Source organism: Bos grunniens, chromosome 6 (genome assembly GCF_055505025.1).
Source record: "Bos grunniens cultivar Pamir isolate PY7600 chromosome 6, Bosgru_T2T1.0, whole genome shotgun sequence".
NCBI lineage: Eukaryota > Metazoa > Chordata > Mammalia > Artiodactyla > Bovidae > Bos > Bos grunniens.
Genome location: NC_141170.1, coordinates 31,234,565 through 31,262,430, shown reverse-complemented (window position 1 = coordinate 31,262,430; position 27,866 = coordinate 31,234,565). Strand labels below are relative to the sequence as shown.

General features: G+C 39.4%; 1 long non-coding RNA gene across 4 annotated transcripts; it reads left to right on the top strand.

Moving 5' to 3' along the window:
* Positions 1–27,267, top strand: LOC147370504 (uncharacterized). 4 transcript variants are annotated; one of them, XR_015165329.1, is made up of 5 exons: positions 1–154; positions 428–510; positions 24,471–24,575; positions 25,202–25,271; positions 26,940–27,267. It is a non-coding gene; the product is annotated as an uncharacterized LOC147370504 (long non-coding RNA). The 4 variants fall into 4 exon arrangements; XR_015165328.1 differs by having other exon boundaries at positions 25,175–25,271; XR_015165330.1 differs by lacking the exons at positions 1–154; positions 428–510 and adding an exon at positions 12,142–12,278.
* Positions 27,268–27,866: the final 599 nt, after the last annotated feature.

Here is a 27,866-nt window from a genome sequence, read left to right as displayed (position 1 = left end):
GGACCCTGTGAAATGAGTCTCAGGTCAGTCTAAAAGGAAATAGGGTCTTGAGACCCTCTTGAGGAATAAATCTCCTGAGGTCCTCGGTAGAAATAGCCTCAACTCAAAGCTGGGATAGAAGAAAGTGATTGAAGCAAGATGTACCATAAGCTCAGTGAGTGTAATCAGAATGGTAACACTTTTGTTGTTGACTTTTCTCACTATTAATTCTTTAGAAGATGGCATGGAGGCACTCTTTACTATTACTATTATGAGTTTAAAACTAAAGGACTAAAAATGGACTAATTCCACACTAAGAAAAAAGTTACATGCAAGTTCTGTCCTCCAAATGATAGTCTTTTTCTGGGCTCTCTTCTGATATGACTTCAGGGCATTGGTTCAGAAAGGACATGTTAATAAGACATAGCTTTTTTTTTTTTTTTCCTAGCAAGGAAAGCAGCGGCTGTGAGAGCATTAAATTCCTTCAGCTACTGGATCACACTAGAGAGGAGACCTCTAAACTTCTTTAAGGTGTGAGTCTGAAGTTCTGTAACTACTCGTAGGCACATGCGTGCATGCTAAGTCACCTCAGTCATGTTTGACTCTTTGCGACCCCACGGACTCTAGCCCTCCAGGCTCCTCTGTCCATGGGGATTCTCCAGGCAAGAATAGTGGAGTGGGTTGCCATGCCTTCCTTCAGGGGATCTTCCCAGCCCAGGGATTGAACCCAAATCTCATGTCTTTCTGGTATTGACAGGCAGGTTCTTTACCACTAGTGCCATCTGGGAAGCCCACTCATAGGTATGGAGAGTTTCTATTCTGTTTCTCATTATTTATTTGTTCAACAAATGTTTATTAAGCCCCAATCACCTGTCAGGTTCTGTGATCCAAATGGATGGGGGTGGGAGACGGGCAGTGTTCTCATTAACCTTCTGAAGCTTAACTTGGAAGTTGTTTTGTCAATTCTGCTGATAGGTTTGGATGAGATTTGCTGTTAACTAATGGCTTTTCTCTTCCTATCACTATGAAAATGCAGAGGGGGCCAGCGCTTTCCTGGCCTGCTTTCAAAGATGGCATTATTTTTTGATTCATCAAATGGAGCCCATAAATCCAATTAGCCATCTGGCTTAATTTAATTGTTCATAAATTGAAGTGTGAAATATATTACATTTTTATATTACCTGCTTATAAACAGTTACATATAGTATATGTTCATAAGACCGTTTTTTTATGCTTCAGTATCCCTTCAATTTTGTGCTTGAAAAAGAAAATGCGTCGTTAGTTTTGAGTATCATTATAGAAATAAACGCTGAGCCCTGACAATCCTAGAAGCGTCCAAGCACTGAGTTTCTGTACACAGTGATGTTGCCTAGGGAAACAGAGAGTGTCTGGGAACTGAGAAACCAAACTTGGGTTTGGCTGAGAGCGGAGGGGGAAGTAGCCACTAGGTTCTGGGGAGAACCAAGAGCCACATGTAAGATGTGGCTGAGAAAACAGATGCCCTTCTCATAAATGGAGATGCTCTGCAAATTGCCTTCCTCTGGGAACCAAGGTTTAGTTTTAGCTAGAAATAGTGGTATATAAACACCCCGATTCCCTCATGTGCAGGCAGAGGACTGAGCCAGTAAATACATAGGACTTTTTTTAGTCCACAAAAGGCAAAGGAAAATTCAGTTACATGTGTTACCTAAATGGAAAGGTAAATTCAATTTGCAAAATGCTGTGAAAGTCCTGCCATCCAGCAGGACTAGCAGAAAAGATGATTTAAAAAATAAAATCCTTTGCCTTATCACATCAACTGCTTTCCACTAGTGACTCTTTAAATAAGTGCAGAGATGGGAATAGCAGGAGGGCAGGCAGGGATGCTTTGTCGGGGGGGAGGGGCAATCTGAACACCCCCTTCGGCAGCTTGTTTTGCCCTTCAGGCTGGCAAGGACTCTGGGACCACACTTTGGCTTTAGTTGACCACGCCTTTTCCATCAGCTCTTCTCATTTTTCTTCTTATGTTTTTCTTCTGTCTTCTCCTAAGTCTAAAGGAATGTAGGGGGTGACGGTAGAAGAAGAGCAATGCTGTGGTTCAGGTGTGGTGGAGAAGTATTTTGCTGCTTGGCAATGGAGAAACAGACATAGAGGAGAGACTTATGGACATGGAGAGGGGGAGGAGAGGGTGACATGTATGGAAAGAGTAACGTGGAAACTTACATTACCATATGTAAAATAGATGGCCAACGGGAATTTGCTGTATGGCTCAGGAAACTCAAATAGGGGCTCTGTATCAACCTAGAGGAGTGAGATGGGGAGAGAGATGGGAGGGAGGTTCAAAAGGGAGGGGATATATGTATACCTATGGCTGATTCATGCTGAGGTTTGACAGAAAACAACAGAATTCTGTAAAGCAATTATCCTTCAATTAAAAAATAATTTTGCTGCTTGAATGTCCATGCCTCAAATTGTTCTCACATGATTTTATTTCATTCCTAGTTGTGGGGAGATGGGGATACCCTGCTCTGTCCAATACAGTAGACACTAGCCACATGTAGACTTCGATCTGGCTATTAGACACTTAAAATATGAAACTAAAATGCTGAAATTTTAAAAAGAAATTAGAAAGCCTAAAAAGTGAAAAAGTAAAGAAGTAAAATAGCCTGAACTTTTAATTTATTGACACATTTTAGAGGAATGAAGAAAAGATGTTTGTACAAGAGAGGGTATAGGAAAGAATTCTCCTATTGAAAGGCCAGTGTACAATCCACAAAGAGTGGGTGAGTGTTCAGAGTTGGGGTTCATAGAATTAGAAAAGCATTATGAAAATGTATATCGGACTTGGTTAAAGGGAAAACAGCAAGAGAATAATAAATATTGTAAGCACTGACACTCTGAGGTAAAGTAAAAATGCTAAGATACGTTAGAGAACACAGGAGGACAAAAGTCATATTGGTACATATTATAGATTAAGAAGAAACTAGGGGAAAAAAAAGAAAATCTATGCCAATTAAAGGAAGAGTAGTTAGAAATAATCAATCATTTATTATTTCTTATATTTGTGAAGGAAAATTGGATGATCCATACTATGGAAAAGATTGATATATAAGTCCATTTTTGTATCATTTTTAAAATGAAAACAATTGAATTTCATCTATAATTTATCTCATTCATATAAACTGCCAAAGGCTGGAGTATGGCCAAAATTTTTAAACTATGGGTTGAAACCCACTGCTGCTAAGTCACTTCAGTCGTGTCTGACTCTGTGCGACCCATAGACGGCAGCCCACCAGGCTCCCCCATCCCTGGGATTCTCCAGGCAAGAACACTGCAGTAGGTTGCCATTTCCTTCTCTAATGCATGAAAGTGAAAAGTGAAAGTGAAGTCGCTCAGTCGCCGACTCTTAGCGACCCCATGGACTGCAGCCCACCAGGCTCCTCCATCCATGGGATTTTCCAGGCAAGAGTACTGGAGTGAGGTGCCATCGCCTTCTCCGTGAAACCCACTAATGGGTCACAAAATCAATTTATTCGGTGACAATGAACATTTGAAAATAGAATAGAAATTCTGAGTGCCTTTCATAGGGTCGGGGTACTTATTATTTTGTGACACTGTTCTGTGTGTGTATGGTTGAAAAAGTTTGAAAGCCACCAACCCACATGACATCTCATAAATCCTTCCAGTTCTGATGCACAGCAACTCTATATTTGAGTTTGGTAGACGGGAATCCTTTTGCAGGATTTCAGGTACTTCTATCTGGGAATAACACTAGTTTCTGCTGAATGGAATTTGACTTAAAGTATCTCTCCACTTTGGACTGAACAAAGAGAGAATTTAATTATTAAAGAACCAAGGAAAGAATAAACATCATTGTCCCCATCTTGAAGCCAGTCCAAAGCTATGAAGCTGGCAGCTGTAATTAAGGGGAAGCTCCATCACATGAAAATATTTCTGCTATGTTTCTCTGTATGAGTTTACCAGAATTATCCATTTAATTGGAGGCATTCTAAATACATAAATTAAGGTAAAAATAAGTGATTTTTTTAAGTGCATTTGGTGTTGCAGGTATTGGAAACATTTATTTGCATTTCTTGGTTATATATATGCATAAACTTTGCACGTCATGATTCTTTATAGAGCAGTTGGTACAGAATTTACAAGAATACACATGAGCTCTGCTGGCTTTTCACACACTAATTTAATAAAAAGGAGCTCGGTCTATCCTTCCTTATTATATTTTTTTGTTACTATCCATAAGAGCCCATTTTTGGACTTGTGGGAAGGATGATGCACGGTGTAGACAGGCCAGTCCTGTGGCATATAATTCCACAAAGTGCTGCCATGGAAGCCGTGGTGGAGGGAAGTGAGTTCGGTTTCCTAACAGCCTGTTCTGCTTGCGTGTCGGTCAGAGATTCTGGTCAACCTCAGGAAGGACTCTTGACACCTGACCACAGTTGGGTGAGATTAATTTTTTTTTTTTTTTATAACCTTAACAAAATTTCACTACACTGATGAATTTTCACTTTCTGCACACCTCATGTATATATGACATTTTGGGGTATGTTTTATGGTCTTTGACCAGACTACGCTCTCAGCCTTGCAAGTAAAAATTGTAGGGCTTTCATCACAAGTGACTCTGATATGACCAAATATATTCATATAAAAACAATAAAATTACACCTTGAGAGAAGCTGGTTTATGTCCAAGCAAGCACACATAGAGTGATTCTATAGGCAGCTGATATTAAAAATACTTTATCAAAAAATAACAACCTTTGAAACAACACAAGGTTTATTTTATAGTGAAGCCATCTTTGTTAACTCTAGTACTCTCCTATGGATTTCTTGCTTTTCATCAGCAGTAGTTTTTGGCCTCATTTTAGTAATGCTGAGGCAATATTTTTTTTTTTTGCTTCAAACCCTTAACAGTTTTAATTAATAGTACTTATTCAGCTCATGCTTAGCAGTTTTATTTTTGTGAAGCAATTTATAATCATTTTTATTAGTTATTCTAAATTGAGATTTAGAATGGAATGTCATAAAGAAAATGCTTCGTTTGAAAAAAGACTATTCCTACCCAGCATTTGTCTAAATAGCATAATTATGGTGGTATTACTCATAGATTGTTAATTATCTATTCCTTAATCTGTAGATGTAAGTACCTCACACTCCAACCTGCAATTATGGAAGGTCTGCTAACCTGAATTGTGATGTTCAACTGATACCTGTAAGAATTCTTCAAGTAAAGTTGACTATATGTCTATGGCTAAAACACTATTAAAGGTAAAGAAAGTTAGAGTAGTAATATAAATGATTAGACCCTAATGACAATCCAAATTAATAGTATGTTTAATGCTGCCATACCATTAGAAATCAAGAGTATAGAATAATACAACTTTTAATGATGTAAAAGTAATACATGTTAGTAGTATATGTATTGATGTGTTTGTAGCAATATCAAACTGGTAATTGGAAAACACCTTTTCACATGATACGAATTAAGATTGTCATTAGAATGTTTATTTTTAAATGGAATTGCTAGATTTTGCGTCAGTCAGTTCAGTTGCTCAGTCGTGTCCGACTCTTTGTGACCCCATGAATTGCAGCATGCCAGGCCTCCCTGTCCATCACCAACTCCTGGAGTTCACTCAAACTCACGTCCATCGAGTCAGTGATGCCATCCAGCCATCTCATCCTCTGTCATCCACTTCTCTTCCTGCCCCCAATCCCTCCCAGCATCAGGGTCTTTTCTAATGAGTCAACTCTTCGCATGAGGTGGCCAAAGTACTGGAGTTTCAGCTTTAGCATCATTCCTTCCAAAGAATACCCAGGACTGACCTCCTTCAGAATGGACTGGTTGGATCTCCTTGCAGTCCAAGGGACTCTCAAGAGTCTTCTCCAACACCACAGTTCAAAAGCATCAGCTCTTGGGTGCTCAGTTTTCTTCACAGTCCAACTCTCACATCCATACATGACCATGGAAAAACCATAGCCTTGACTAGACAGACCTTTGTTGGCAAAAATGTCTCTGTTTTTGAATATGCTATCTAGGTTGGTCATAACTTGCCTTCCAAGGAGTAAGTGTCTTTTAATTTCATGGCTGCAGTCACCATCTGCAGTGATTTTGGAGCCCAAAAAAATAGTCTGACACTGTTTCCACTGTTTCCCCATCTATTTGCCATGAAGTGATGGGACCAGATGCCATGATCTTAGTTTTCTGAATGTTGAGCTTTAAGCCAACTTTTTCACTTTCCTCTTTCACTTTCATCAAGAGGCTTTTGTGTTCCTCTTCACTTTCTCCCATAAGGGTGATGTCATCTGCATATCTGAGGTTATTGATATTTCTCCCGGCAATCTTGATTTCAGCTTGTGCTTCTTCCAGCCCAGCGTTTCTCATGATGTACTCTGCATAGAAGTTAAATAAGCAGGGTGACAATATACAGCCTTGATGTACTCCTTTTCCTCTTTGGAACCAGTCTGTTGTTCCATGTCCAGTTCTAACTGTTGCTTCCTGACCTGCATATAGGTTTCTCAAGAGGCAGGTCAGGTGGTCTGGTATTCCTATCTCTTTCAGAATTTTCCACAGTTTATTGTGATCCACACAGTCAAAGGCTTTGGCATAGTCAAGAAAGCAGAAATAGATGTTTTTCTGGAACTCTCTTGCTTTTTTGATGATCCAGCAGATGTTGGCAATTTGATCTCTGGTTCCTCTGCCTTTTCTAAAGCCAGCTTGAACATCTGGAAGTTCACGGTTCATGTATTGCTAAAGCCTGGCTTGGAGAATTTTGAGCATTACTTTACTAGCATGTGAAAGGAGTGCAATTGTACAGTAATTTGAGCATTCTTTGGCATTGCCTTTCTTTGGGATTGGAATGAAAACTGACCTTTTCTAGTCCTGTGGCCAATGCTGAGTTTTCCAAATTTGCTGGCATAGTGAGTGCAGCACTTTCACAGCATTTTTCATACAAAAAGGCAAAAAATTAGCATAAGCAATATTTTAAAAATATTTATTTATTTATGTATTTATTTGGCTACATCAGGTCTTAGTTGTGGTGTGTGGGCTTAATTTCTCCATGGCATGTGGGATCTTAGTTCTTCAACCAGGGATTGAGCCCATGTTCCTCTGCAGCGCAAGGCAGATTCTTAATCACTGGGCCACTAGGGAAGTCCCAGCATAAGCAATATTTTAATGATTGTGCATTTACTACTTTTGCATATGTTATAGAAGTCAATGTAAAAATTCAAAGCTCTGAAATTAGACAGTTTGAAATGAAATGTGATGTTCTAATTACATTAACTCAGTACACAATTTTTGACTAATTTTTGATTATTCAGAGACTTGCTAATCTTTGGATTATGTGTACCTCAATTTGCCTTTTGCAACTGCCTTTTGGGCTTTTACTCTACACTTGTAAGATTTTTATGAGAGAAGCCCCACAGAAGGGAGATATGGAGAAACACTGACCACCTTCCTTGCTTGCTGATGTCTCTGGCAAGGAGGAATGGTGGGAAGAGGAAAACAGGACCAACCAGGAAACCTTATATAACAGGAAAACTGGCACCCTCTGACTTAGAGCCATTTTTTTTTTCCAATTTTAATGCAATTTTCAGACTATGGAATGATGAACAATGAATGTCATGAAAAATTTTCTTTCCCTGATTACCATGGAGTTTATAAGAGAATGAAACTATAAACAACAACCAAGGTTTATGGGAAAAGACCCAATTAAAAAATTGGAATGCCAGGCAAACACATCCTCGACTATGTCTCTTTTTTTAGGAAGGATTAATATAAACATGCAGCCACATGGTATCTGAATAGATATTAAATATGATAGAGGGATTTATGAATATACAACTGTGACCTGAATGAAAGGGCATGTCTAAACATAATGAATCCAATTTTCTGCTTACACTGGCAAAGAAACCAACTACTGTGCCTAAAAAAGCAGTTTAGTTTTATTAGCTAAATAAACAGACTAATCAACACCTCTGATCCCCTGCTCCCACTTACCCAAAGGTTTCTGAAAAACCAGCGGTGTTTCTCAAAGGCAAACTATAGATTTTAAATGCTGAGTTGAGGTTTTAAATACACCCAAATTCAAGTGATGGTTTCCATGGTGACCTTTTTCACAGCTATTTACTTGGAATGGCAAAGCACCACCCCTTCAAATATCATTTCCGTAAGTCCCTTTTGCCCTGCAGCAGTGTGCTGAAAAAAGAGAGGCTGAAATGGAGAAGGGTATTTGGTGTTGGCAGGCACTTCTGTCAATATGGATTCAGATTTCTTCTCGGACCTGATTCTGGGGATTCTACTGGAACTCCATCTCTTTTTTGCCACCCAGGGTGTTCTGGGTCAGCGCAGAGGAGAGTGTGGGTAAAGTGTGGGCGGGCCAGCAAGAGATGAGTTAGCTTGTGTGAGTCTCAGATTGAAAGAATCTAATGGGGAATCTGATGTGAATTGGAAAATGGAGCCCTGAAGTAACATGTTCCAGTATTTTTGCCTGGGAGATCTTAAAAGTCCAGTGTTTTAACCCAGGAAAACACCTGGGCGAATTTCACAGTACCTCATGTATAGTTTTGGGATTCCCTCATGGCCTAGTGGTAAAGAATCCACCTGCCAATCCAAGGGACACAAGAGATGCGGGTTCCATCCCTGGGTCAGGAAGATCCCCTGGAGAAGGAAATGGCAACTCCAGTATGTTTGCCTGGAAAATTCCATGGGCAGAGGAGTCTGGTGGGCTACAGTCCATGGGTCTCAAAGAGTCAGAAACAACTGAGCGACTGAGCGTGCATGCACGTGTAGTTTATTAGAAGTATAAATGTATAATAAAAAAGGACAAAATTAGATGTAATTTTAATTATAGAAGAGAAATATATACAAAGTGTGTGTGTGAGTAGAGTTATATTGTTATTTCTATATAATGAGAAAATATATAGGACTCTCCTGTACTGCTAAATGATGATCAATAAGCCACTTGAAAATATCTGGGTAGTTTTCCAATACATTTATTTTCTATAGTATTAGGATTCAAAAAAGAAAGATGGGGATTTCTACAATTTGGAATCTATTGTAATAATACGATAGCTAACATTTATTGAATGCTTCCTGTGTACCAGAACTTCTGAGCACTCTATCTGTTTAATTAATGTAATCTTTACAACAACTAGATGAAGTAGATACTTTTTACTAATGCAGAAACTGAAACTCAGAGCTGTTAGGTAACACTGACCAGGGTAGGCAGGTAGTAATGAATGTTCCAGGATTTAAACCCATGTAATTTGATTCTAGAGTTTAGCCTCAATCATGACCCAGTGCTCCCTCTTCCTTGATGGTATCTCTATTTGAAAAGAATTTAACAAATTCCTGTTGTTTTATCTTATACATATGTCCAGGTAAGTGTTAACTCTCACCCTATTTTTCCCCCCCAAGAACACAGGGACAGCCATTATAAATGTCAAATTTTACTCGATGCCATTTTTTTGGTGCTTGACAAAATTGTAATTCTGTTATATATTGAGCTTTTCTCATGTGGAATCCACTTTATGGCTATTTAATAGGAAGCAAAGGAACATTCACCTTACATATTCAGAAAACAGCTTATATAATGAGAAGAAGCTTGAAACTAGGGGGAGGATGTGGGCAGAGGGAAGGGAATGTGATATCTTGAGTATCATAAGATGGAAGACAGCATAGATGAAGGATGAGGTAAAAGAAGCAGAGAAAAAAGAAGGGACCTATGAAAAAAACAGAAAACCCAAACAACCTTCGTCTAAGGAAAGTACATAAATGAAGACAGTTTGACAAAAATATCCAGACTAGCAACACAGTATTGGTGGCTTGGAATATATCTTTTAACCACATTTGAAAAGTAAAAACAATGCAACTACAATCCTAATAATTAGGGAAAAAAGGGCTTTGACTAATTGTTTCCTTATAGTAACACTCTTCTTTCATATACTGGGTAGATGTTAAAAACGAGACTTTGATGAACTCTGGAGGAAGACCTATATTTTAGAGAAGCAGTACTTTCAGTAGTATTTATCTCCAGATAAATATAAAAATCCTAGGACTGCAGAAAATTGCAAAGAAACCATACTTCTGCAGTACTGATTAGGGCTGTGTGCCTGAGTGGGGTGGGGAGGGGGTTGTATTTATCAGGGGGCAGAAGGAGAAGAGACTTCAGTGTTTCCAACTAGATTTTCCTTTATGAAGCTGGAAACATGAGAGAGTCACAGAGTTCTGATGGAAACATCACCCTGAGTTCTCCTCCACAAAACAAATAAGCTTCTCAGTGTGTCTTAAATAAACAATTTGTGTGATTTCCCTGAAGGCAAGTACAGTGTTATAGGGTGAGAAAAGGTATCATGTGGCAATGTGATTATTTCATTAACCTACTCTACAGGAACATTTATTGCCCTACCTGGGCATCCTCATCCATCTCCCATTGTTGGGTTTTACTGCGGGGATGAGGTCAGCAGCGTGGAATGTGGAGACAGGAAAGCTATCTTCAGTTGCTATCCCAGGAGGTATAGAGGCCATAGCTCACCAGACTTCCTAGAGCAAATCTCCATCTATTCACTCTCTATGAGGACTGTTGTCTGATCCTATCTGTAATTAGCAAATTGCTTATTTGTATATTTATTTAGTATCTCTTTTCCGTGGGAACTCTACAGTAAGCACCATGAGAACAAGCACTGTGTCACATCTTGTTGCTGCTGCTGCTGCTAAGTCACTTCAGTCATGTCCGACTCTGTGTGACCCCAGAGACAGCAGCCCACCAGGCTCGCCCGTCCCTGGGATTCTCCAGGCAAGAACACTGGAGTGGCTTGCCATTTCCTTCTCCAACGCATAAAAGTGAAAGTGAAGTTGCTTAGTCGTGTCCGACTCCTAGACCCCATGGACTGCAGCCCACCAGGCTCCTCCATCCATGGGATTGTCCAGGCAAGAGTACTGGAGTGGGTTGCCATTGCCACATCTTGTTAGCTGTTGTTTATTCCCAATACTGAGCATAGTATTTGACACATACACTGTATAAATTGTTGAGTGAACAGAATTCAAAACAAAATTCAGAGTGAAGAGCAAAATCAACTAGAAGCATGGCAGGTGATAAAAGACAGTTATAGACTCTAGGTCTAACATTGTGTTAGGTCAGGGGTCTGCAGCCTCTGGGATCTAATGCCTGATGATCTGAGGTGGAGCTGATGTAATAATAATAGAAATAAAGTGCAAAATAAGTGTAATGAGCTTGAATCATCAGCAAACCATTCCTCACCCCTTGCAACCCTCCACCCACCCCCTCATTCCCCCATCACCCCGCCACCCTCTGTCTGGAAAAATTTTCTTCTATGAAAATGGTCCCTGGTGCCCAAAGGTTGGGAACCACTTGGGTTAGAATATCTTTATAAGTACTTTTTAAGACATGAAAGAAAGAAACCATGATACAATGGGAAAGAATACTGTCTACTCTCAGAGTTTAATTCTGTTCTCAGAGTTTAAGAAAGAAATAAAAATGTGTAGAAAGGCATCTATTTCTCTCCTCTTCTGACCTTACTCCCACCCCAATCTACTAATTGAGTGTAGGATTACAGTGAGGTTTGCAATTCCATAGGAAATAAGAGGATGAATTTAATAGTGAAGACTATTCCAGTGCTTATTTCCATGCCAAGCAGTGGCCTTACATCAATCAATATCACTTTTTTTTTTTTTTCAATATCACTTTAAAGAGATAATATTCTTGCTCACTCGGTTGAAGATAGAATATGGATTGAGGCATTCAATATGTTTGATGGACCAAGAGGGCTGTTTAATATTATTTTGGCACTATAATTGTCTTTTCTTCGCATGATTACTGAATTACCAGTAGTACCCCCACCTTTACCACCTGACTGAGAACTGACCACCACCATGATAGTAGAGGGCTTCCCAGGTGGCGCTAGTGGTAAAGAACCCACCTACCAATGCAGGAGACATAAGAGACATGGGTTTGATCCCTGTCTCTTCCTGGGTCAGGAAGATCCCCTGGAGAAGGGAACAGCAATCCACTCCAGTATTCTTGCCTGGAAAACTCCATGCATAGAGGAGCCTGGAGGGCTACATTCCATGGGGTCGCAAAGAGCTGGGCTCTGAAGCAACTTAGCACGCAAGCACTCCTAGAATAAACAGTAGAGTGAAGCCTCAACCCCAGATTGGTCAGACTCCAAAGCTCATGCTCTTTCCTCTTTTACTCCTGTTACAAAGCAAATCTTCATAGCCAGATCGTCCTATCAACGTAAGGATTAGGACAGTTACATCCCACTTGATACCAAAACTTTCAGGTAAGTGCCTGGTTGTTAATCAGGTAATTCCAAGGTTTTAGTGGTCTCAGTTCAAGGCTAAGTGGTGGAACACCTGTGTTCTGTCCCGGCTAACCTTGCCCTGATCTCATCTTTATCTTTTTTTTTTTTTTTTTTTTTCATCTTTATCTTTTAAACAGAGTCGTAGTTCACAAGAATGGTTGTGAATCATTAATGATTGTAGAGCACAGGGTAAAGTAGATTAGTGGATTCACTCAAGAAAGAACTAAAGATTATTACTAAGAAAGAGCATCTCACCACTGTGCCACATTTTGGTTCAAAACTTGGAAAGACTGTGGAAAAGAAAAATAATTACTTAAGACTACCATCTATGGTCAAAATTTCTTTATGTAAGATTAGGAAGACAAGACACTCAAGGATTCATTAGACATATTTATTTGATATTTCAGCTCCGTTTATTTTTTCACCTCCTTTATTTCTCCTGATTTTATTGTTATTACTTTTGGTAACATTATTTTTCAACTAATACAATGTTCCTAAAATTGTTCTGTGCTTCTTTATCAGTAATGATTCAATATTTGGCAGAGATTAGGGGTCACGGAGCTAGAAATCAGAGTCATACAGGTAGAAGGGAGATGACTTTTGTGGAAGTGATTAGTAACTCAAACTGGGGGGAAAAATTAAGCTAGGTTGACCAGAGGAATATAAATACTTTAGAAAGTTAATCTATTAATCTACCATTTTCTTTGACTTTTGCTTAATCGTGAGAATGGTTAGGGTGTGGGCTTTGTGTTTGTTATTCTAGTTTTATTAGGTTGTCTAATTTAAGTGACATGGGAATGTCCACTTCACTGGATGTGCTTTTAGTAGCTCTGAGGAATTCACCCCACATTAGCGATCATTTTAAATCTAGATGAACCTACACAAGGTAACAGGATGCTCTGCTAAATATTTTGAACTAGTACTTTCACACCTCTCTCCAGCTCTAAAATGCTAGATGTAGTCTTTCAATCTGTTTCTTTCTGCAGTGGTGTCTCAGAGTAGTTTTGTGGCATTCCAATCATTGATGCAATATGATTGACTCAGTCTGCTGCAACTGTGAAGGTAGGCCAAGTGAAGTGGCATGGTAGAGTCTGCAATAAAACAAAACAAGAGGTATAAAGACATACTAACAAGACTTCAAAGGTAGATCTTTTCATAAATAAACATGTTTACATTCTAGTGTGTGTGTGTGTGTGTGTGTGTCTGTGTGTGTGTGTGTGTGTGCTTGGTCATGTCCAACTGTTTTCGACCTCATGGACTATTGCCCTTTTCTGTCCACGGAATTTTCCAGGCAAGAATACTGGAGTGGGTTGCCATTTCCTCCTCCAAAGGATCTTCCCAAGCCAGGGATTGAACCCGCAATTCTTGCGTCTCCTTCATTGGCAGATGATTCTTTACCACTGCACCACCCGGGAAGCCCTTACATTCCAGTATATTTTATTAATGCAGTCTGCCTTTAGTTTTAACAAGGGGTTGCCAAAGTGTGGGTAAGTCTGGCCACAACCATTCATTAGCATATTACCCACAGCTGATTTCTCACAACAGTGGCAGAGTTAAGAGTAGTTGAGACATAACGTATGGCTGTCAAAGCCAAACTCATTTACTATCTATACAGAAAAAGTTTGATGACCCCTGGTTTAAAATAATTTCTTATCCTATTTCTTACTGAGTGTACATTGATGAAATATAACAAGCCCATAAATTTAAACTGTTTGGAAAACAGATATTTGTTTTGAAGCTGTTAGAGCACATCATTCAAAAAAATGACATGACCCCACAATTTTCAAAATAAAAACTTCCATATGGAAGCCAGGACATTCTAAGGCTCTAAATATTGAGTATGTCAGTTTCTTTCTTTGAAAAGAAATGAAAAAAGATACATAAACACACATAGTTACAATTTTTTACTGGTTTCCTGAATCTTAACACTCCTGCTAGAGTACCAATACTGGTATTATCCATACGGCACAATAGTAAGGCAGGGAGTAGGGTCAAGGGCCTTGAGTTCAGTTTATTTTACCCGTAAAAGACTAAAACTTTCATATTGATTATGGATCTGCAAGAGTCACATCAATCAAAACCTACTGGCTCACTAAGGAGTTAAATATGATCCAAGATCAGCTAAAATAACTTCTATCTCAGCAATGTAATTTATTGTTAGTGCTTGCTATAGTCACTCATATGAAAGTGACCACTCACCAAATATTTCTGATTGTTGTTGAGGTACAACAAATTGACTTTATTCACTCATAGGATAGCAGGCACTAATTCCTAGGAAGACAATTCACTTTTAAAATTCAGTACATTGTTTTAAGACAGTTTTTAAATCGAGGTATTATTTTGAAAAAAAAAAAAAATATTGTTGGGACTTCCGTGGTGGTCCAGAGGTTAAGACTCCACATGCCCAGTGCAGGGACACAGGTTCGATCCCTGGCGGGGGAATTAAGATCCTGCATCCTGCAAGGCACAGCCAAAAAAACAAAACAAAACAAAACAAAACAAAAAATCCTACTCTCCAAGGCCAAATTCTCCTGTTTCATACTTTCTGAAAGAAAGGTGAAGATAAAACATTGATTATTAGGAAAAGAAAAAAAAAATGTAGAAGGTTGTTTCTGAAAACAAAACAACTTTGTGTTCCAAGCCCCTAACCATCTGTCATACAGGAATTATGTCTATCAGCAGTCTATTCTAATGGTAGCTCTACTCATGTGAACCTAGCAATAGCTGTAGAAAAACTGCTTATGAAATAGAGGGAAGTCACAAGATTTGAAATGTGGATATGTGCATCAGGGCTTTAAAATATGGCCTCATTTGACTTGAGCTTTTATCAAAATTGAATATGCTTTACTCCCAAACTTAATTTTACCAAGAATTAAGTGCCAAGTTTACGTCTGAACTTGATTCTTTGTCTGTCCCATAGTCACCACTCATACCTTTATTTGAAGAGGTAAAATGACAGTTTCAGAACTTTGAGAACTGCATGCTCCTCTCAGAATGTAGTATTTAACTGTACAAGCAGCATCTTGTAGGATTATAGCTTGTATGTATTTAGTCCCTGAATGTTTGATTAACAGGCTGACCTGGATATTACTGCTGCTTAATGAAATACCCCAACATTTACTAGCTTACAATAATCATTTTATTATGCTCACAGGTTCTGTGGGTCAGGCCAAGGAACAGCAAGATTGCTTGTCTCTGCTCCACAGTGTCTAGGATTTTAGCTGAGAAAATTCGAGGGCTGAGGGGTGATTCAATGACTTGGGGCTGGAATCATTTGGAGGCCCCTTCACTCCTATGATGCAGGAGACCCGGGTTCGATCCCTGGGTCGGGAAGATCCCCTGGAGAAGGAAATGGCAATCCACTCCAATATTATTGCCTGGAAAATCCCAAGGACAGAGGAGCCTGGTAGGCTACAGTCCATGGGGTCGCAAAGAGTTGGACATGACTGAGCAACTTCACTTTCACTTTCACTCCTATGAATCGGGCCTGTGCTGAAAAGGCTAGAACTATCAACTGGACTGCCCATAGCTGGCCTCTTCATATGGCGCTTCAAGTTGTTTGGCTTGGGGCCAAGCATGTTAGCCTTAGGACAGTTGGATTTCTTATGTGGCAGCTCAAGGCTCCCAGCATGACTGTTTTAGCAAACAAAGTGATAACTGCATCATCTCTTATGACCCAGCCTCAAAAGCATACAGCTTCACTTTCACTGTATTCTGTTGATCAAAGCAGTCCCAAGACCATCCAGATTCCAGGAGAGGAGAGTTCAGTTCAGTTCAGATACACCGCTCAGTCGTGCCTGACTCTTTGCGACCCCACGAATCACAGCACGCCAGGCCTCCCTGTCCATCACCAACTCCTGGAGTTTACCTAAACTCATGTGCATCGAGTCGGTGATGCCATCCAGCCATCTCATCCTCTGTCGTCCCCTTCTCCTCCTGCCCTCAATCCCTCCGAGCATCAGGGTCTTTTCCAATGAGTCAACTCTTCGCATGAGGTGGCCAAAGTATTGTAGTTTCAGCCTCAGTATCAGTCCTTCTAATGAACACCCAGGACAGGTCTCATTTAGGATAGACCCTGCCTATTTACATGGGAGTGGTAAGGTTATATTGGGTTTTCCTGGTAGCTCAGCTGGTGAAGAATCTGCCTGCAATGCAGGAGACTCCAGTTCGATTCCTGGATTGGGAAGATCCCCTGGAAAAGGGATAGTCTACTCCAATATTCTTGGGCTTCCTTGGTGGCTCAGACAGTAAAGATTCCACCTGCAATGTGAGAGACCTGGGTTCAGTCCCTGGGTTGGGAAGATCCCCTGGAGGAAGGCATGGCAACCCACTCCAGTATTACTGCCTGGAAAATCCCATGGACAGAGAAGTCTAGCAGGCTACAGTTCATGGGGTCGCAGAGTTGGACGTGACTGAGTGACTGAGCACACACACAAGGTTACACTGGAGATGAGAATGTGGGAATGGGGATTTTTTAAAAGCTTTCTCCAAGAGTAAACTTTTAGTAAAGTATGTATATTTTAAGACTCTCAAGCCAACATAAAAGCCAAAAAACTCAACCAATATGGTATTTCAAACATTAGGTGAATGTAAAAAGGAACCCATTTGAGTCAGTTCTAATGAGGTGGATGAACCTAGAGCCTATTATACACAGTGAAGTAAGTCAGAAAGAAAAATACAAATATCGTATATTAACACATGTATATGGAATCTAGAAAGATAGTACTGACGATCCTACTTGCAGGGCAGCAGAGGACACAGACAATTTGGACACAGTAGGGGAAGGAAGGAGTGGGTTGATATGAGAGAATAGCATTGAAACATATATATTACTGTGTGTAAAACAGCCAGTGGGAGTTCAATGTATAACACAAGGAGCCCAAAGCCAGTGCTCTGTGACAACCTAGAGGGCTGGGATGGAGACGGAGGTGGGAGAGGGGTTCAGGAGGGAGAACAGGACATATGCATACCTAATGCCGATTCATGTGATGTATGGCAAAAACTATCACAATATTGTAAGGTAATTATCCTCTAATTAGAAAAATGGATGAAAAAACATTAGCTGAATAGACTGCCCCCCCTTTTTTTTTTCAGAAAAGGCAAGAGTCTTTTATTTCTTTTAATTGAACAAGTGCCACCATCTAACCTTTAGAGTAGAAACATCTTCTGCATGCATTTGAGCAAAGGGAGGTGTTGAATGTTAGAAGTGACTCAGTTTCTTGGCAACATTACCGAGACCCTCTTTGGGAAATAAGCTCTGCCACACTGGCCAAAAAAAGGGGATACACAATTGAGCAAATATAAGTATTCAGTGAAATGTTAACATTTTTATGATGTGATATTTATAAGAATTGGATGTCTAAAAGTCATCTCAAACCTACTACATTCAAAACAGTGTTCTATTTCTTCTTCCTAAATCAAAACAGTGATTTTGGTCTTCTCCAAATTTGGTCTTCATTGGGTATTAGGAAATAGCACAGTTTCTTAGTCAAAAACTTAGGAGTCATTCTTGATTTTTCTTATCCTTCCAATTCTTCAATCTAATCTACCAAGTCCACTTAGTTTTACCCCTAAAGTGCCTCTGAAATCCACCCACTTCTCCCAATCTTTAGTACTTTCTCCCTAATGCAAACCATCAGTTCCTTTCTAATCCATCTCCATTTAGTATCGTTGTTGTTCAGTCACTCAAGTCGTGTCTGACTCTTTGCCACCCCATGGACTGCAGCATGCCAGACCTCCCGGTCCTTCACCATCTCCTGAAGCTTGCTCAAGCTCATGTCCATTGAGTCGGTGATGCCATCCAATCATCTTGTCCTCTGTTGTCCCCTTCTCATCTTGCCTTCAATCCTTCCCAGCATCAGGGTTTTTTCTTTTTTCGTTTTTTATTTTTCAGTAGAAGCATCAGGGTTTTTTCTAATGAGTCATTTAGTATTAAGAACACATTTTCCAAATCCTAAATTTGATCATGTGATACCCTCTTTTGTAAGTCTTTGGTAGTTTATGATTGCTCTTAGAATATGATATTAATTTCTTTCTATGAAACTGTAATATCTGGCTCCTGCCTTCCCCACATCTCATTGCATACCTCCCTTTGCTCCTGTACCAACCCTCAACCCCCAAAAGCCTTTGAACTTGTTGTCTTCTCTGTTTTCCTCACAGTTTTCCACATAGCTGACTCTTAAAAGTCAGCTGTTACCTCCTCAAGTCTTTTCTGACCAGCCAAAGTACTCTATCTTATTACTCTCTTGTTTACCATCATATTAATTTCTGTAATATAAATTATTTCATACATTTGCTTACTCGTTTATTGCCTTTCTTCCCAACTAGAATTTAAGCTCCTTGAAGACAATTGCCTGGTCTGTCTTGCTCACCCATTTCTTTAGTATTTCATTGGATCTTGTACATAAAAGCCATTCCAAAAATACTTTTTTGAAAAATAAATGCAAGATTGTTTAAAACAAGGAGAAATCATAGTTTAAGCCTAATTTCTCATGAAAACATATCCATATTTTACTAAAGCCCATGACTGAACACAAAAGATGATTTTTAAATTAACAGCCACAGAAAAGTAAAAACTCACAAGTGCTTTCTGAGTTCAATCCAGTCTTTCAAGTGGGATCTTACTATATTTGAAGTTGTAGTTGTCATTAATTCAGCTTAAGCTTCATTTATTCATTCTTTATTTATTCATTCAGTTTTTAGTGAGAGCATCCTATATTCATGGGATTGTACTAGAGGAGAATGTAAAAATGTATAACATCCATCTCCTACTCTCACAGAACCTACAATTTTGTGGGGGAAACGAAGAACATACACTGAAAGCCTCATTACATTGAGACGTAAGTGGCACAACCTAAAAGCTATCCATACAGAAAAGAAAGAGTTCTTTTGTACTGAACTAATCAGAGAAGATAATAGGGATCAGGTAGCACTGTCATTTGTTATTATTGTTTAGTTGATAAATTGTGTCTGACTCTTTGTGACCCCATGGAGTGCAGCCCGCGGGGGTCCTCTGTCCATGGGATTTTTGGGGCAAGAATACTGGAGTGGGTGGCCGTTCCTCCTCCAGGAGATCTTCCTGACCCAGGGATTGAACCCTCATCTAGTGCATTGGCAGGTCGATTCTTTACTGCTGAGCCACCAGGGAAGCCCAGCACTTTAACTGGACATTTAAAAATAAAAAGGCTTTCAATAGTTGGAGATGGAAGTGGAGGAAAGAAAGTCATTCCTGGTAAAATAAATTGGTCCCAGCTAGTAAACAGGACCAAGAAAATGAAATGCATGTTTAGGAAATGGTGAGATGTCCCATACATCAAACTATGTATGGGGTCAGTAGCAAATACAGCTGGCTGAAACCTGGTCAAGCAAGGTCACTAAGCCAAATAATTTGGACTTTATTCAGTAGGTGATAAAGAGCTTTGAAAGTGTTGTTTAGGGAGGGCAGTTCAGTTCAGTCACTCAGTCGTGTCCAACTCTTTGAGACCCCATGAATCACAGCACGCCAGGCCTCCCTGTCCATCACCAACTCCTGGAGTTTACCCAAACTCATGTCCATCGAGTCAGTGATGCCATCCAGCCATCTCATCCTCTGTCGTCCCCTTCTCCTCCTGCCCCCAATCCCTCCCAACATCAGGGTCTTTTCTGATGAGTCAACTCTTCGCATGAGGTGGCCAAAGTATTGGAATTTCAGCTTTAGCATCATTCCTTTCAAAGAACACCCAGGACTGATCTCCTTTAGGATAGACTGGTTGGATCTCCTTGCAGTCCAAGGGACTCTCAAGAGTCTTCTCCAACACCACAGTTCATAAGCATCAATTCTTCGGTGCTCAGCTTTCTTCACAGTCCAATTCTCACATCCATACATGACCACTGGAAAAACCATAGCCTTGACTAGACGAACCTTTGTTGGCAAAGTAATGTCTCTGCTTTTGAATATGCTATCTAGGTTGGTCATAACTTTCCTTTCAAGGAGTAAGCATCTTTTAATTTCATGGCTGCAATCACCATCTGCAGTGATTTTGGAGCCCCCCAAAATAAAATCTGACACTGTTTCCACCGATTCCCCATCTATTTCCCATAGGGAGGGCAGGAGCTTAATAAAACAGTGCTTTAGGAGATTAACCTAATTATGTGCAGTTTAGACTGAAAAAAGGGGTGGGTGGGTTGTAAGGAGTCCGGACTTTCCCCACCAAAGATTATGTAATCTTAACTTCCTTCATGTATCTCCTAGGGAGGGATTGAGGAAGCATGGTAGAGTAGAAAATGTGGAAGTTTAGGCCTAGTTTCAGAACTCTGGCTCCACAACTTTGGCACTTGTTTCTGAGCTTCTGTTTCCTTAACGGGATAATTTTTATCCTGTCTCACAAGGATTGGGAAGTTTTTGACACATGGTAGCTATCATTAGTTATTGAACACAGCACTGAATTTGTTTAAAATATCTTAGCATTACACTGGACTACTTCCATCTGCTTGATTGGTGGTCTATGATAAAGCAAGATGATGAAAGCAGTTTGTTAGGACGGCACCACTATACCTAGTATGTCATATTTTCTTCTGTATTCTCTGAAAAATCACCTCCATCTACTTGATTACCCTGCTCTTTATTCCAAATAGTAACTGCAGCATCAGCAGAAACTTTTGAAGAGTTGTTTCTCTAAATGGACTGTCTTTTACTCTTGCCAGGATAGACAAAGTGTTAAATAAGTACTCAATACTTATTGTATTTTAATTTAATCAAAGAAGCAGTAATGGAATTTGAGGGTCACTGGCTGGAGCAGCAAGAGCTGTCTAGCACGCTTTCTTCCATTTTGGCCCTCTTTAGGGTTTATTTTAATATCATCCTTGGACCAGGATGCCAGGGTACTGGTTCCAACACATCACTGCATCTATGAAGAAATGTGAGTACCAAGGAGTGACTTATTTATTTAGTGATTTATTTTCCCTGAATCAAAGTTATCACAGTACTCAAATGGAAAATTGAAAGGGAAGGGATTTATCTTTTAATTATTTGAAAATTACCTTCGTTCAGTTTCTGCTTTACCATTATAGATGCTAGCATAGACGTTTCTGAATGATTTGTGCTAAATACTAAATACTTTTGCTAAATACTAACCTTTACATTTAAGCAAGTAAATGCTGAAGGACATTTTTTTTTACCCATTTCTGTGTAATGCTGGATTAAAAGTTCATTTTTGGTAAACACAGATGAAAGTCTTGAAATTTCACTTGGAGATGAAGATGCTATTACCAGTGTATGTGCTCTTAGTCCCTCCGTCGTGTCTGACTCTTTGCAACCTCATGGACTGTAGCCTGCCAGGCTCCTCTGTCCATGGGATTTTTCAGACAAGAATACTGGAGTGGGTTGCCATTTCCATCTCCATGGGATCTTCCCGACCCAGGGATCGAACCCACATCTCCTGAATTGGCAGGCAGATTTTTTACCACTGAGCCACCAAGGAAGCCCATGCCAGGGCCTATTTGGTATTTACTAAAATAACAATGACAATACCAAGATACCAAGAGAAATATTTTCTTCTACCACTTATTTCAATATGAAAAATTAAAAAGTTAAGGAGGGAATGGAACAACTACCATAGTGTTACGAGTTCATGGAAAGCTTTCAATGGCCTTCAAACACATGTTGTTGTATGTCTATTTTATGCCCTATAGGAATGATTGTGGCTAGAAAGCACATACATGTGATTGAAGTTAAAAGAAAACAGCCCCCCAAAAATCTCATTTTAAATGTTGTGACTTAAAAGCAGCCACGGTAAAAAACAAACAAACAAACAAACAAAAAAAACCCCCCAGAAAACCCCAAACTCTAGTGCTTGAACTTCCCCAAATTCTGGTTTTGGATAACTGAGTTTTCAGAAAGTATACACAGGTGTTTACATCACTGTACATGTGCTCTGTCAGGTTCGATTGAAACTGGAGCAGTAGATGTAATTTAAGTATCACATTGTATGGATTTCTCCAACAATTAGCCAAACCTCTGGATCAGATGTTTAAGTTCACAGAGCAAGACCAACCCCCAACTCCAAACTTCCACCAATTTTGAGGAAATCTGAAACAGAGGTGATGTGTAAGAAAATGTATGGAGTTCTGGTATTCACATTGCTTCTTTCCATAATAGGAGTGATAATTCTATGAGTGAGTAATAGGGTTATTATGAAGATTAGGTGAGTTCACTTAGTAATTAGAACAGTCCCTGGAACATGGTAATGACTATGTAGGTCTTGGCTATTAACAGTATTAGTGTTATTAGTGGGGCTATCAATATTTTCATTGCCAGGTAACAGAAACTGTCAATAGAGAGCATATTTCATATAAATTTTCATAAGGAGAAGGCAATTCTGGAACTGTGATGATATAAGTGTGTAACGACTATCAACTGGGTTTAGAAAGATGGAGCCAAATTCAGGCCCCATACTCCCTTTTTTCTAGCTGTATTTGTTAAGCTTGTGTTTAATGTCAAAACAGATCATCTTGATTTAAAGTTAGCCTTGATGACCACATCATTTAAAAAAAAATACACTATAATCAATCAACTTGAAACCTCAGACATTAATTATGTATGAAAAAGGAAAATATGCCAAAATATTAGCAGTCATCTCTGAAGGAGGGTATTTCTCATGCCATTCCATCTAATTTGTCTCTGTTGCACAACTTTTTTAAATAATAAAACTGTTACTATCATAACAGACAAAAAAGCAACAGATTTTCATTTTTGAAAAGCAAGCAGCTATAAGCAAAAGTACAGCAAGAAGCCCAATAAAATGTTATTTGAAAACTTTGTACAGTATTTTTATTTGCCTAGGTGCAAGAAAAGCAGCAATATTGTAAGATCTTCTCACTCCATGACACCAATTTGAATGAAGCCCAGGTGGGCAGTGAGCAAACCCCGTCAGCACTGAATAGCATCCAGTAACTGTGAAAGGGTTCAGACATTCCAGCACTGTCGCTGGCGTCACAGTAGCCACTATTTCATAGCTTGTAAAGAGATTAATCTTACTGTCTATCAGAAGGGTTTCTTGTGAATTATATTTTACAATAATATGTCATTATATATTACTTGTATGGAAAATAGCTATAGGCAGGAAAATGAAATTATTTATATATTTTATTCAAGCTTAAGTTAAAAAATAAGTCATTGATCTACAATGGCTCAAAATTTAAAAACTTGCAAGGGTTATAGTGAAAAGTCTTTTTCCCCATGCCTACCCCACAATCACCTAGTTCTCTTTCCTGGAGGTAAATACTGCTTTTAGTTGCTTTTATATCCTGTCCTTCCAGAGATATTTTCAGTTCAGTTCAGTTCAGTTCAGTCACTCAGTTGTGTCCGACTCTTTGCAACCCCATGAATCGCAGCACGCCAGGCCTCCCTGTCCATCACCAACTCCCGGAGTTCACTGAGACTCACGTCCATCGAGTCAGTGATGCCATCCAGCCATCTCATCCTCTGTCGTCCCCTTCTCCTCCTGCCCTCAATCCCTCCCAGCATCAGAATCTTTTCCAATGAGTCAATTCTTCACATGAGGTGGCCAAAGTACTGGAGTTTCAGCTTTAGCATCATTCCTTCCAAAGAATACCCAGGGCTGATCTCTTTCAGAATGGACTGGTTGGATCTCCTTGCAGTCCAAGGGACTCTCAAGAGTTTTCTCCAACACCACAGTTCAAAAGCATCAATTCTTCGGCGCTCAGCCTTCTTCACAGTCCAACTCTCACATCCATACATGACCACAGGAAAAACCATAGCCTTGACTAGACAAACCTTTGTTGGCAAAGTAATGTCTCTGCTTTTGAATATGCTATCTAGGTTGGTCATAACTTTCCTTCCAAGGAGTAAGTGTCTTTTAATTTCATGGCTGCAGTCACCATCTGTGGTGATTTTGGTTTATGTACATGCAATAGATATGTAGATTTGATTCACAAGTTATAGATTAGGAAAAGTGATGTTTTAAGAAATTTGTGGAGCCTGAATCTGCCTTAATAGAAATGTATTCTGGTTGAGCAAGGCTCTCTTTTTTTAATGCTCTACAAAAATGGATGTGATTGATCATTCAATAAATAATTATTGAGTTCCTACTATGTGTAAGACTTTGTGTCAAATGCTGCTTGTCCTGTCAAGCTGCCTTTAAAATTTTAATACGTATTCATCTTGTCATTCAGATCTGTGTGCTCAAACATCACGAAGCAAAAGAGGCCGTCTCTGACACCCACTTGCAAATGATTCTCCCTAGCCTCTCACTGTGTTTTATTTCCTTTGGAGCGAGGGTGAGTCTATAACTTCTGACCAATATCTCTTGAGAATGAAGGAGAGTGCTATTGCCATGACACAGGAATATCAGGGTTACCCCTGGGATGGTTGGTCACCCTATTTGTACCATTTCCTGCTTCACAGCATTTTGCATTCCAAGGAAATGGAGATTATCTTGTTAATTTATTTGTTCACTTGTAAGCTCCACGAAACTGGAACTTTGCTTGCTTCAGGGACCCATCACCTCGAAGAGTCCTTGACACATAGTAGGTTTGTCATAAATATTTGTATGCTGAACAGATGACCTTCATGTTCTGTGTGGAAGTGAACCCCTTCTGGTCAGCAAGGGGAAATTGAAAAGTCATAAAGGGCAGATTTGCTCAGAATGTTTCCTCCCTCAGGATAAGGAGTTTTTAACACTCAAATTACTATCTTGCTGTGTTTCCTGTAAAGAGATCAGTCTGGCAGATGTGTACTGGAAGTATCAGCTGTTTGGTTATTTGCAAAAGGATGGGTGTATTGTAGTCTCAGGATAGGCCTGGTCTGGGGAGAGAATGGTCATGGACCAGTTTGACCCAGTGGTTGGTTAATCTGTAGAAAACCTGTCTTCACGCAGTGCAACAGCTATGTCCATGTGATTCAGTCCACAGGAGAAAAGGAAGAGCAACTTTAGAGCAAGCAGCTGCCATCTGGGCTTATTCATCCTCCAGGAGGTGAGAGGCCAGCAGGATACAGAGGAACAAGTACCTGTCTGTGTCTGGGACGTGGCTGGTGGGACACACACACACACACACACACACACACAAACACTGATTAGCAGAGTCCAAGGGCCCTGGGAGTTGGTTTTGGTAGAGAAGTCTGATGTAATTCTCTACTATCTTACTTAAAACCAGACTAATCTTTTTAATCATAGAGGGTGTAGTTTTCCGTGGCTTAGTAGCTCAATTTAATTTTCCCTTTTCCTTTTCAAACAGAGAGGCCTGTGTCCCGTTGTTAGGCTGATGTATACAGGAGAATTCCTGTAGGGGAAAGAGGCTGAAACTCTGGCTTAAGGTTATTAAACAGAGCATTCATAATAAGTGTATCAATGCTATTTCTGAAATATTTGCATGTTTCTCTATCACAAACATATTCAAATTTTATTAAAAGAAAATATTCTAGTATCCTGTTGAAATATTGTTTTTTTGAGTGATTATCTCAAGCTCCTTGATTTTATTACTGAGGGAACTGAAGTCTAGAAAGGCTGAATAACTTGTCTTCCTCGACATGAAGGGAGATGGGCTTCTGTTTTTAGATGTTAGAACCTTTCTTAATATTTGATGTTAGGTACGTGTTTTTAAAATTACAGTTGGATATGGTTGAGAGTTTAGCAGTTTAAGCTGTGAAGCAACTTATGACACGTTTAACCAAATAAAATTCTTTTCCCTAGCTCATGCCATGCTGACAGCTTACAAAAACAGTGTTTACCTTTCTTTACTCCTCATAAAAAGGGACTACAGTTATTTTTAAATTTGGAATCAAAGGAGGAAATATAGATTGTAAATTAAGGTTGGCTGAATTTATTCAGGAATTTGCCAGACTGAATATGTAATTTCTAGAGTGTGAGTGAAACGAAAATGAAGTTTCTAAGTGATCTCTTTGTCTTTCTCTCTTTGTCTATATCTTCAGTTTCATCCCTGGCTAGTCCCAGGATGGAGAGACAGGTGATTTTCTCTCTCCTTACTCTTATATCCTGAAATGGTTAATGAAACCGATTCCAGGTTGGCTACTTCAATGATCATTCGATGGCAGTATTATTTAATAACGAAATGACTATAAGTCAAAATACTAGCACAAAGAAAGATACCTATTCTATATGGCAAGATTTTTGTCAGACGTTTACTAATGAGCCATATATTTAAAAAGAAGCTGTAATGAAAAACATTACTGATCATTCTTTGAAGTTTGTAATCTATACTGTCTCCTTTTGTTTAGGGCCCCAAATAAGATGTGTATGAATGTTGCAATTTTGTGGAACTCAGGGATAAGCATTCATTGATATCTTTTATCCTTTTTTCTCTTGTAAAGTAGTATAATAAAAACCCTGAAATAATAGTTATATTTATGGGCTTTGCTATTTGTTGAACAAAATCCTTTATAGATAATATTCAGTGACGAGCCATCACTCTCTTTGATTTTATAATGAGGAAACTTAAATACAGAGGTCTTTAAGTGGAAAAAAAAAACAACAACACTGAGGTCTTTATAAAGAGGTGTGACTATACAAAGTTACACAAAGACTGAGAAAACTTTTGTGGCCATAATTCTACCTGCAGGTCAGATTTGTAGCCTAATTCTTTGAATAATCATCTTGGGGTCCATTAGTTGTATTATTTTTCTAGGTACAACCTTCTTGCTTTAGAATCGAAGAGAACCATGCTTCTTCAAGACCAGGAATGTCTGAACCACCTATTGAAAACCTTTCATCTTCATTCTTGCTGGAGACATCATGCCAACATGAGGTTTCATCACCTGCTGCCACTAGGTGGTGCCTGCCATTGACACAAAGGTTCTTCCTCTCATCTTTGTTTCCTTTAGGTGCCCATAAGGACCTTGGATGATATCAAAGAAACTTGATTGATAAGCTAAAATAGTGGGTTAGTATCCTAGAAGGTCATTTAGCAGAGAGAGTTATTTATTAAACAAATAAATCATTATCAGTAAAGATTACTTATATTGTTTTTCTAATTCCATTCATTTTTTCTGTTCATTTTTCTTGTCACCAAGCTGTGTGAACACCAGTATGAAATGAACAAATAAAGCTTTCTTTGGGCTCATGAGAATCAAGGGACATAGTGTGTTTTAGGATTGGTGAAAAAAGGTCTCAGAATTCATTGTCCTGTCTCTGAACTGGAGAAGGAAATGGCAACCCACTCCAGTACTCTTGCCTAGAAAATTCCATGGATGGAGGAGCCTGGTGGGTTACAGTCCATGGGGTCGCAAAGAGTGGGACAACTGAGCAACTTCACTTTCACTTTTTTCAGCTCTGAATAGCAATAGCAAAGGTGACCACACGCAGAGATAACGAGAAAAGTTAATCAATGACCTTTCAAAAGAAAAACACATGCATCTCAATTACTGGACAATAGTCAATAGGAAAGGAAATGGAACCTGCGCTTTTAATTGTGGGATAGCAAACATCAAGTAATGAGAATGATAACAGATTGCTGGCTTTTTGCCAAAGACAACTCTTTTTTTCTCATTAATATAAGGGGCACACAACCCCGCACCCCACAGTGCTCTAATTCTCTCTCTGCCTCCCACCCCAC